The 11,414-nt window shown below is 37.7% G+C and overlaps 1 long non-coding RNA gene across 2 annotated transcripts in view; it reads left to right on the forward strand.

Moving 5' to 3' along the window:
* The window catches only part of LOC129527074 (uncharacterized), a 203,720-nt gene extending 192,306 nt beyond the window's left edge, over positions 1-11,414 (forward strand). The window contains exons 11-13 of one of the 2 annotated variants that reach the window (XR_008671937.2): positions 5,029-5,189; positions 8,075-8,192; positions 10,228-11,414. This is a non-coding gene — a long non-coding RNA (uncharacterized lncRNA). Of the gene's footprint in view, positions 1-5,028; positions 5,468-8,074; positions 8,193-10,227 lie in introns of those variants that run through there. The other variant, XR_008671936.2, reaches the window with a different exon arrangement.

Raw genomic sequence — 11,414 nt, forward strand, 5'->3', positions numbered from 1 at the left:
ATACCAACTGCTTATGTATAAATCCTTTAGCCTTTAGACAGTATCTGAACTTATTATGTCAGTTGCTTAGGAAGGCTTATGTTTCCCCTTCCTTCAGTGGATTATTTCATAGATTTGTATAAAGTATATTCTCTGCATTTCTTCCTGGACTGTTCCTATCTACTAAAGAAGTTATTTTGTTAATTTACATACTTTTAGCTTCACTCTTTGTGTTATAAAGTTTTCTGGGAGTTGAAAAACTGTACCTTTTATCCACATTACAGTAGCATACATAATAATATACAAAAAGAAATTTTCTATCTTTACAGATTTGTCTTTCCTTTTTGCTGAGACCCGGGTAACCAATAAACTCTTTACTGTCTCTATACTTATGCCTTTTCTAGAGCGTCATATATTTTTAAAAAAAGTATTTTGCTTTTTCCAGATTGCTTTTTGGACTTAGTAATATCCCTTTTGGGTTAGTAAAGGATATCTTATGGTTGGGATTTACATTTCCCTAATGACAGAGGCATTGAGCATCTTTCCATATGCTTATTAAACATTACTATAGCTTATTCGGAGACATGATTGTTCAAATTTTCTATTTTTGATTGGAGCATTTGTCTTTGGATTTTTCAGTTGTAAGATGTTGTAATATATTCTGGATTATAAATTCTTATTGGCTATTTGACATACAAAGACTTTTCTCCCATTTTTAAATTTTTATTCTTTTATTATGTACTTTAAATTATGATATATTTTATTAGTGATTTTTCAATATATCTATTTTCTCCTTCCTCTTGTGCATTAGTTGTCATATCTTAGAAACCATTGTTTAACCTTTGTTAAACAATTTGTTTCTGTTTTTAGTTTTGGCTATTTAGATGTATGATTGTATTAGTCTGTTCCCACACTGCTATAAAGAACTACCTGAGACTGTGTAGTTAATAAGGAACAGTGGTTTAATATATCCACAGTTCTACAGGTTGTACAGGACGCATGACTGGGGAGACTTACAATCATGGTGGAAGGCAAAGGGGAAGCGAGCACATCTTACATGGCTGGAGAAGGAGGAATAAATAGAAGAGGGAAGTGCCACACATTTTTAAACAACCACATTTTGTGATAACTCACTATCACCAGAACAGCAAGGGGGAATCTACCCCCATGAGTCAGTCGCCTCCCACCAGGCCCCTCCTCCAACATTGGAGATTACAATTTGCCATGAGATTGGGAGGGGACACAGATCTAAACCATATCATCCTGCCCCTGGCCTCTTCTTAATATCATGTTTTTTCTCATATTGCAAAATACAATCATTCCTTCTCAATAGTCACCCAACTCTTAATTCATTTCAGCATTAACTCAAAAGTCCACAGTCCAAAGTCTCATCAGAGACAAGGCAAGTCCCTTCTACCCATGAGCCTGTAAAATGAAAAGCAAAGTCATTACTTTCAATATACAATGGGGGTACAGGCATTGGGTAAATACACTCATTCCAAAAGTTATAAATAAGCTAGAACAGAGGGGCAACAGGCCCCATGCAAGTCTGAAACCCAGCAGGGCAGTCATTAAATCTTAAAGCTCCAAACTGATCTCCTTTGAGTCTGTATCTCACATCCAGGCCACACTGATGCAAGGGATGAGCTTTCAAGGCCTTGGGCAGCTCTGCCCCTCTGGCTTGGCAGGACTCAGCTACCATGGCTGCTCTCAAGGGCTCGCATTGAGTGGCACATAGTGCAAGCTGTTAGTGGATATACCACTCTGGGGTCTGGATGACAGTGGCCTTCCTCTCACAGTTCCACTAGGCCCCCAGTGCAGATGCTTTGTGGGGGCTCCAACTCTGTACTTCTTCTCTGTACTGTCCTAATACAGGTTTTCCCTAAGGGCTCCATCACTGCAGCAGACTTCTGCCTGGGCATCAAGGCATTTCCATACATTCTCTGAAATCTAGGCAGAGGCTCCCAAGCCTCAACTCTTTCCCTCTGTGTACCTTCCGGCTTAACACCAAGTGGAAACTGCCAAGGATTATGGCTTGCACCTCCTGGAGCAGTGGCCTGATATGTATCTGGGGACCTTTTAGTCAGAGCTGGAGCTAGAGCCGCTGGGGCACAGTGATAAGCAGTGCCTCCAGGTTGCACAGGGCACCAAGGCCTTGCACTTGGTGCTTGAAGCGATTATTTTCTCCTAGGCTTTTGTGCCTATTATGGGAGGGGCTGATGGGAAGTTTCCTGAAGTGGCTTTGAGGCATTTTCCTTATTGTCTTGGCTATTAAAATTTGGTTCCTCTTTTTTTTTTTTTTTTGAGATGGAGTCTCGCTCTGTCACCCAGGCCGGAGTGCAATGGTGCGATCTCGGCTCACTGCAAGCTCCAGCCTCCAGGGTTCACGCCATTCTCCTGCCTCAGCCTCCCGAGTAGCTGGGACTACAGGCACCCACCACCAAGCCTGGCTAATTTTTTCTATTTTTTAGTAGAGACACAGTTTCACTGTGTTAGCCAGGATGGTCTCAATCTCCTGACCTCATGATCCGCCCGTCTCGGCCTCCCAAAGTGCTGGGATTACAGGCATGAGCCACCATGCCCTGCTAATTTGGCTCCTCTTATGCAAATTTCTGCAGCTGGCTTGAATTGCTCCCCAGAAAATGGATTCTTTTTTTTTTTTTTTTTTTTTTTGAGATGGAGTCTCACTCTGTCACTCAGGCTGCTGTGCAGTGGTGTCATTTCAGCTTTCTGCAACCTCCACCTCCCAGGTTCAAGTAATTCTTCTCCCTCAGCCTCCTGAGTAGCTGGGACTACAGGCATGTGCCACCATGCCAGGCTAATTTTTGTATTTTTAGTAGAGACGAGGTTTCACCATATTGGCCAGGCTGGTCTTGAATTCCTGACCTTGTGATCCGCCCATCTCAGCTTCCCAAAATGCTGGGATTACAGGCATGAGCCACAATACCTGGTCAGGTTTTTCTTTTTTACGAAATGGCTGGACTGCAAATTTTCTAAACTTTTATGCTCTGCCTGTTTTTTAAATATGTTTTAGTTTCATAGCATTACTGTGCTCACACTATGACAGTACACTGTTAGAAGCAGCCAGGCCACATCTTGAACACGTTGTGCTTAGCAATTTCTTCCACAAGATACCCTAAATCATCAGTCTCAAATTCAAAGTTCCAGAGATCCCTAGAGCAAGGGCACAATGCCACCAGTCTCTGTGCTAACATAACAAGAGTGATCCTTACTGTAGTTCCCAATAAGTTCCTCATCTCCATCTGAGACCACCTCAGCCTGGACTTCATAGCCCATGTCACTATCAGCATTGTGGTCACAACAATTTAACCAGTCTCTGGAAAGTTCCAACTTCTCCTCATATTCCTATATTTTTCTGACCCCTCCAGACTGTTCCAACCTCTGCTCATTACCCAGTATCAAAGTCACTTCCACGTTTTCAAGTATCTTTATAGCAATGCCCCACTCCCAGTAGCAATTTTCTGTATTAGCCTGTTCTTGCATTGCTATAAAGAACTACCTGAAACTGGGTAATTTATAAAGCAAAGAGGTTTAATTAACTCATAGTTCTGCAGGCTGTAGAGGAAACATGGCTGGGGAGGCCTCAGGAAACTTACAATCATGGCAGAAGGAGAAGGGAAAGCAGGCACATCTTTTATGGTCTGAGAATGAAGAAGAGAAAGAAGGGTGAGGTCCTACACACTTTTAAATAACGATATCTCATGAAAATTCACTTACTGTCATGAGAACAGCAAGGGGAAATCTTCCCCCATTATCCAATCACCTCCCCCCAAGCCCCTCCTGTAACATTGGGGATTACAATGTGGCATGAAATTTGGGCAGGAACACAAGTCAAAACCACATCAGTGACTAATTTGAACTATTTATGCATATACTGTGAGGGAGGAGTTTAACTTGCCTGTTGATGTCAATGATGTCAGCTTGTCACAGAATCTGTTGATGAAAAAAAATATTTTCCATATTGAATTTACTTGGAGCCCTTGTAAAATTATTTGACTGTAAATATAAAGCTTAACTTTTTGATATTCAATTTTATTGTATTTATCTGTATGTCTGCACCACACATAATAATTAGTATGGCTTTGTCTTTAATTTTAAAATCAGGAAGTATGAGTCTATTTTAGAAATTCTGTTTTTTTTCAAAATTACTTTAACTCTTCTCTATTGCATTATACATACAATTTAAAATCTGTTTGACAAGTTAGTGAAAAAAGGTCACCTGGGATTTTCATGTAAATTGCATTAAATCTATAGAGCCATGTAAAAAGTATTATCAACACATTTCTGTATATTGACCTTGTGTACTGGAACTGTATTGAACTTATATTTTAATTTGCATTCTATTTTATTAGAGTCATTTTGATGTTCTATACACAAATCATGTCAATTGCCAACAGAGTTTTGCTTTCTTTTATACTCGATGTCTTATATTCATCTTTCTAGACTAATTGTCCTTGCTACATCCTCTAGCATAATGTGGGGAAAAAATGTGGCCAGAATGAAATTCGTTGTCTTATTTCTAATCTTGGAGAAAGTATTGAGCCTTTCAGAAAACTTATATCATGTGAGGGGTTTTTTTTTTTTTTGGATGCTTTAAAGTGAAGACATTTTCTTTATAGTCCTAATTTGCTGCATATCTATATCATGAATGTGTTTTTGATTTGTCAAGTGCTTATTCTGTGTCTTTGAGATGATCGTGTATGTTCTGTGCTTTCTTCCATTAATATAGTGCATGAATTGTATGTTGAACAAAATTTGCATTCCTGAGGAGATACCCTTAGCCATAGTGTATAATACTTTTTGCATGTTGCTGATTTGTTTTGCTATTATTTCCTTAAGGATTTTTGCCTCTTTATTCATAAGGCATATTGGTCTTAATTTTCCTTTCTTGAAATGTTTTGGTCTAATTGTGGTACAAGGATAAAGTACCTCATAGTGTGCATTGGGAAGTGATCTCTTCACCACTGTCATTGCTGTTGTTTAATGTTTTTAGAGAATTCATAATGAATTTGTATTAATTCTTTAAAGGTATGAAATAATTTCCTAGTGAAGTCATCTTAACATGGAACTGGAATTAAATCCTAACAACAATCATGTGAGCCTGGGGAGGATCCTTCCCCAGGTGAGCCTTCAGGGGAGACTTCAGTCTTGGCCATCTTCTCCATCTAGATTCCTGACCAAGAGAAGCTGTGAGTAATGTGTATGTGCTTTTCAGCCCCTCAGCTGTGTGGGAATTTGTTATACAACAATAGCTAAGTAACACACCTGGCATTGAATGTAATGTGGTATCCTAGATTAGATACTGGAATAGAAAAGTGACATTATTGGAAACCTGAAGAAAACTATGAAGAAAGTCTGTAGTTCCATTGATGGTTTTATAACACTGTCAATTTCTCAGTTTTCATGAATAGTCTATGGTTATATAATGTGTTAACATTCCTTTAAGCTGAAAGGTATATGAAACTCTCTGCACTATATATACCTACTTCTGTAAGTCAAATATGATTTCAAAATAATTTTAAAATAATATTTTGGTGCAAAACAAAAACGAACAAAAAGACACAAGAACATTAGCTTGGTTTCAGGAGATGGGGTGGGCAAGTAGGGAAAGAACAGCAGTGCAGCTTTCCTAATCTATCCACCATTCGGAACCCAGGTGCACCTGCTTCAGTTAAACACAGTTAGCTCTGGGGACTCTCATCCATTTTTGTCTTTGAAATCATGCTACTCATTATCCACGAACATTTCAAGTGTCAGTAACCACTTCTTCAGAGAGAGGTGCCTGTTCCTCATATATCCCAGGACGCCCCATTTTCAGACACCGTCTGGCAGTTTATTCACATAATTCCACTAAAGCCTTTCTGGAAAAAATGAGTGCTGGACCTTAGAAGCCGATATTGCAAAATGTCAGTGACAGGGAACACAAATTGTATTTCTACAATCAGGAGAGTGTTTTATTTCCCTTGGTACAGGGATTTGTTCTTCAACTGATTATCAGATCACTGTGATAGTTTCTATTTCTCTTGTCATGAATTATTTGGGACCATAAATTCTGTTGCTCTTCACATCTTGGAATTATATTTTCCATTTCCAAGTTCAAAGACCACAGAATAAATGTCATCGTGGCAGCAGGTGAGTAGGGCACACAAACAACGCTTCTAAATATGGTGATTGATGACAATGCTTGCTTACTAAGACCTCGATATGAATCTGTAGACAAGTGGTTTTTGGCAGGTGAAGTCATGTGAGTGATTCAGTATATGCTGTGTATGGCTGGAGAAAGCTCAGTAGATACAAGAAAAAGCAGTATGTAACACATCTCCCCCCACCATGCAGTGATCTAAGAGATGGACCCAGGCTAAACGGTGACTCTGCACGTGTTCTGGCTAAACAAAGAATCTCACAGCAGGAAGAACTGTCCAGCTGTCCCCCACATAGGTCCCTGTTCATAGTTCACAGCACTCTGCGGTGTTAGCATCAGGGTTGTGCCAAAGAACCATGCCTACAAAGCCTACCAAGCCATGAGTCTGCATGCTGCACTCACACAGACATAGACAAAGCCAAGACTATTGCCTTTATGATGGTCCGTAAACATGGGGCATATTCTCTATAGCACATTGATAGCTTATATGAGAAAATGAGATCTTGCAGCCTGGAGACCTAGAGTGAGAGATATGACTGACCTCGACCACATTTTTCACTTCTGATATCAGCATAGAAGTGATTTAGGTGCTGTTATTTGAGCATCTGTACTTTAAGAAACCTTCCAAGTCTTCCAAGTTCCATATACTTTACTCTTTAAGACATGACTCCTCTTTTAAATTTGACATCTTAAAGGAGGTTTATTCCATTTTTTAAATTTTAACTGAAGATGCTATAGTACAATACTTAAATGACAGATCTTCTGTTTATCTTTATTTAATGCATACTTTTTGATCTATTATGATACATACTGTGAATATTCTGCCCACCAATAAATGGACCCAAAAATGGCCAGAGCAACAGACATGAGCCACAGTTAGACCTGGACATGAGTTATGAGGACTACCACATGGTGGTCACAATAATTGAGCTCTGAGTTCTCAAATTTAAAGGAAAACAGGCAATATACACAAAACTCTACTGCCATATTATCATGGACACAAAGGACAGAGTGCTGAGCACTGAGTGCCCAAACAAGTGCTTTAATAGCATGGAAGGCATGATTTCCCACAATATACTAAGCCACTAAATTCACAAAGGCCACCACAATTCTAAAAAAAGATGTCACTGCAAATAAACCCAAGTGTTAGACCACAATATAAGACAAACATCCCAACATGCTGTCTCCACACTCTAGCCTGATTAGGAGTTGTAGTTCAATGGATGAATGGCTCATATATTTAACATCATTACTTCATGTTCATGCAATTCAACCTTCCTGCAGTTTAAAACTATAGGTGAAATTTCAGTCAAAGTCCTAAATTATGAATTGTATATGAGTTTCTTCTTCACTTAATATTTTCCCAAGGAAACAGGAAAACTAATTTCAATATCCAAGTGTCCAAAAGTAGAGTTTGCCAGAGTAGCAAGGGGACAGAACAAAGCATTTTATGAAGATCACAGTGCATCTGCTTCTACAGTGACTATGTATTATCACCATTTGTGTGATTAAAAGGGTGAATGAGAATGAAGAAAAACAGAGATCAAGAATGTTATAGATTAAAGAATTGAATTTGTAATGTAGCTTGCAGGGATCATTGCTTATATTACTAACTTTAGGACACAATTTTTTTTAATACAGATTTTCCTTAGTCTTTAGAAAACTAGCACTTCAGGAAAAATTTCAAGTGTCTCTCTACAATTTATATCTTCCTCATCAACAGATTTCTTGAACCATAGTTTATAAAACAATTACAGCACTTTACTAATAAGTCTAATATTTCTAATAACTAAGTAGAATGTAAATAGAATTGTTAAATTAATGTGAAAATATATACAACAATGTTTACTTAATAACAGACTAAAATATAGCAGATTAGCCACCATGATTTTTTCTTTTTCTTTTTGAGTTGGAGTTTTCTGTTTCGCCCAGGCTTGAGTGAAGTGGCGAGATCTCGGCTCACTGCAACCTCTGCCCCCGGGGTTCAAGTGATTCTCCTGCCTCAGCCACCACGATTTAACACTGAGAAGTGGGCAGTCACAGAGAAAAAGTGTGTAAACAATTCTTTGGTACACATTTTAACATCTTTTTTTTCTTTTTTTTATTTTATTATTATTGTACTTTAATTTTTAGGGTACATGTGCACAATGTGCAGATTTATTACGTATGTTTACATGTGCCATGTTGGTGTACTGCACCCATTAACTGGTTGGACACAGGAAGGGGAACATCTTTTAAGGAGAGATGCATCTTCTATTTGAAAGGGTTATAACATTATTGCCAGAAAGCAGTCATGATGTGGTTGTCCTTCGGCACACACAAGAACTTGGTCTAAACCTCCCCAAAGACATCTTTGGGTAATTATATCAAGCATCAAAACTTACAGAAGGGTGTCAGGAGACTGGAAAGAGAAACTTACGTAGAGTAGTATAGGAGTCCCATGAGAAATGCCGCACTATCAGTGCTTGTGATTAGCACAGATGATGATATTGTGGGGAGAATCAAGGACAAGATGAGTTGAAAGTGATTCAGAGAGTTTGTTCTGAATGAAATAAGTGTTAGCAATACCTTTGTCAATGTATTTTGCATATATGTTCTGTCTCATGTAATCACAGGAATGATATAAAACAAATATAAACATGTTAGTTGAGAAAAGTTTTTAAAATAATTATACATAATATAAATTTAAAATAAATTTTAAAAATTTTAAAATAATATAAATTTAAAATAATTATAAAACTTGAATTAGAAATATTTGCTCCATTATTTATTAGTGGTTTTATTATTTCATTCTGATATATAAATCTAAAAGATAAATCTCACAACTTATTATAAAAATTAGTCTTAATGATATGTATAGACGTGATATTATACTACATGCTTTATATATTATTTTATACAAACCCACCTGACATCTCCAGAGGTGAGCACTATTACCACTGCCACAGGCCAGTTCTGAATCTGACACTAAGCACTACATGAAAGGATTAAAAGTGCTTTGAGTTTGATTCAGTCTGTCTCCAAAGTCGTTGCTCAAGTCAACTATGTAGAATGTGTAGAATATTTTCTTGTAGAATTAGTGCTTTCTAGGTCTAGTTTCAGGTACCCTACCCTACCACATAGTCCCAAAGATATTTTTTTATGTGTTCTACATACTGTACTAAATATATATATATACTGTACTAAATATATATATATATGTCTGTGATCCACCTGATTTTGTGTGTAAAATGAAGTTAAAGGTCAGATTTTAATTCCCTTGTAAATATTCAGTTTTTTGAATAGTTTTAGAAAAATTAATCTGTCCCCATTAATTGACTTACAAATGATTTGTTCACATATACACGTCTGTATTTATGATGTTTTATTTTTTCATTGGTTTATTCCTCTGTCTCTGTGCAAATGCAACACTTTCTTAGTTGCTAACAGACTTCATTTAATACAATAATTTAGTGACCATTCTCTTAATGACTGTGCTTTTCCATAATGAAGTGAAAGAAGATTAAAAATCTCCATCCCTTTCACCCACACCAATACTTTCAGCTGGACTTTGAATCAATCAGTGGCTTTAGAGTTTTAGAATATCATTGTTGTCTCTTATGTCTGTAATGTCTTTGTTAATCTTTTTTTTTGGTTTTCTTTTTTTATTTTTTATTTATTTATTTATTTTTAATTTTATTATTATTGTACATTAAGTTTTAGGGTACATGTGCACAACATGCAGGTTTGTTACATATGTATACATGTGCCATGTTGGTGTGCTGTACCCATTAATTCGTCATTTAGCATTAGGTATATCTCCTAATGCTATCCCTCCCCTCTCCTCCCACCCCACAGCAGTCCCCAGTGTGTGATGTTCCCCTTCCTGTGTCCATGTGTTCTCATTGTTCAATTCCCACCTATGAGTGAGAACATGCAGTGTTTGGTTTTTTGTCCTTGCGATAGTTTGCTAAGAATGATGGTTTCCAGTTTCATCCATGTCCCTACAAAGGACATGAACTCGTCATTTTTTATGGCTGCATACTATTCCTTGGTGTATATGTGCCACATTTTCTTAATCCAGTCTATCGTTGTTAATCTTATAGGATCTGTGAACACCACTCTTCAGTTTATGTATTTCATACCTTCAACAACAGCAAGTGGTGGGAAAACCTGGAGATGCAGCCCCAGGTGCCTCCTGTGTTGCTGTAGATGATGCTGTGGACATGGGGCTCCTCCTCCAGACGATGCACATCAAAGGCAGGACCAGCAGGGAGCCATGAGATCAGAACCTCTCTGTGGCGTCCGCGTGCACAAGGGGAGGAGCCCCTGTTGGGTGGGGTGGCGAATTCAGTTATTTTGTATGAGCATGAATTTGTTAAATAATCATTCTTCTTTCTGACCAATGGCACATTTCCCCTTCTGTCCTGGCACTGTAATGTTACATCTTGGTTTTTGGTTTTGTGTACAAATGTGTTTAAAACTTGTGTATTAAACACAAGGAAACACTCTTTTCTTGGTCACATAGCCATCATGTACAACCAAATTCATACTTTTGTATTTTTCCAAAACAAACATCCCTGGGTGCTTCCTGCACAGACACAGACAACTCACTAGACAAGGTTTACCTCCTCCAGACCATGCCTATCCAAGACAGTGCCTAGGTAGATGCAGGAGAGTTGAGCCTGTCTCTGTGGTGTCTTCATGGGAAACACCAACATTTTCTTGCTCTACTCTGGTGTTGGTTGGGGAATTCGGTTATTTCTGGGAAAGATTGAGTGTGTCAAAGAATCATTCTGTTTGCTGTCTGAAAACAAATGACACAGTATTTGTTTTGAACAAATGAAACAGTGTTTGTTTTGGTGTGCAAAGGCCTTTGACACTTTCTGTGTAAACGTACTTTTTTATCATCACATAAACATCATGTATGACCAAATTTAAATTTTTTTATTGCATATTAATGCCTTTTATTCATAATCATTTTTCAAAATATATTTTAATATTTTATCACTCTTTATTAAGTTAATGGAAATATCACCCATTCTCTATAATTGTTTTCCACAAATTTCCTCTGAAATAGTTCTAGTTGAAGAGGTGCAGAAAGTTTGCTAGGAACCACAAGACAAAATTTGCTAGAGTCTCATAGTTAAAAAGGGTTTTGTATATGGCTTAGTTTGTTCTAATTTGCAAGGTTCAAAAGCATTAATTTGAATAGATGGAATATCAAGACTCCCTTCCAGCACACAAAGACCAGTTATTTTGTTAACATGCACGAATAAACTTCAGCATATTG

Source organism: Gorilla gorilla, chromosome 16 (assembly GCF_029281585.2).
Source record: "Gorilla gorilla gorilla isolate KB3781 chromosome 16, NHGRI_mGorGor1-v2.1_pri, whole genome shotgun sequence".
Lineage (NCBI taxonomy): Eukaryota > Metazoa > Chordata > Mammalia > Primates > Hominidae > Gorilla > Gorilla gorilla.